Genomic DNA, 963 nt, shown 5'->3' with positions numbered 1-963 from the left:
AAGGATCTGTCTTTCTAATTATTTGGTGTTTCTATTTCATGTGTGGTCTCCTCAGTATTTACAAATGCAAGATAACTGTCCCAGTCAGTCATACCACTCTCCCAAAAGCACTCATCTGGAGCCACTGAGCCCTGAGAGTGGGAAAAAAACAAACCACCAAGCAATAAGTTTTAGAAATGAAAAATGTGGCAGCTCAATCTTGATATTATAGGGGCCACCAAGGCTTACCTGACTTTTTTAAGGCTTATCTTGACTCATGTCAGATTTCTATCAGGCCAGATGTGTATTGTTTGTAGGGAAACACACAATTCAGGAAGAGCCTTTAAATTGGCTCTGTGCCCCCTGCTCACACCTTTCTCTGTCAGTCTTCCACAAAGAGAGGGAGAAATTGGGGAGATGGGAATTTACCATTCTTTCCATATCGGAATCACATATCAACAGCCCCCTGGCAGATGACCAACATTTTTTTTTTTAAATATTTTTTATTTATTTCTAGGAGAGAGAGAGAGAGAGACAGCGTGAGCAGGGGAGGGTCAGAGAGAGAAGGAGTCACAGACTGAAACAGGCTCCAGGCTCTGAGCTGGCAGTCAGCACAGAGCCCGACGTGGGGCTCGAACCCACGAACCGCGAGATCATGACCCGAGCGAAAGTCGGACGCTCAACCGACTAAGCCACCCAGGCGCCCCGGCAGATGACCAACATTTAATGGGATTTCAGTCTGCCACGAGAACTGCTGTTTCCCAGGATAAAAGGTGCACAATTGCCTATTATCCATGATGCCCTTACAATTTTCCCATCATCTTCTGTGTCCTTTTCTGCCACAATGTAGTGCATACTCTTCTTGCAGGTGAACTGTTCATTATCCTAGATTTCCTGGCTTCCTGGTGTATTTACCAGTGTGAGCTCTTAGAGACCAGGAATTTTGTCTTTTATCTACTGCCATAGCTAGCAAATGCAGGTATT

The 963-nt window shown here is 45.0% G+C and overlaps 1 non-coding gene across 1 annotated transcript; it reads right to left on the bottom strand.

Moving 5' to 3' along the window:
- Positions 1-596: 596 nt before the first annotated feature.
- Positions 597-681, bottom strand: TRNAE-UUC (transfer RNA glutamic acid (anticodon UUC)). Its single transcript has one exon. It is a non-coding gene; the product is annotated as a tRNA-Glu (tRNA).
- Between the last annotated feature and the right edge of the window lie 282 nt (positions 682-963).

The sequence above is a fragment of the Crocuta crocuta genome, unplaced genomic scaffold, assembly GCF_008692635.1.
Source record: "Crocuta crocuta isolate KB4526 unplaced genomic scaffold, BGI_CrCroc_1.0 scaffold2, whole genome shotgun sequence".
In the NCBI taxonomy this organism is placed as follows: domain Eukaryota; kingdom Metazoa; phylum Chordata; class Mammalia; order Carnivora; family Hyaenidae; genus Crocuta; species Crocuta crocuta.
Note: the sequence above shows the minus strand (reverse complement) of the source record. Positions and strands in the feature narration are given on the sequence as shown.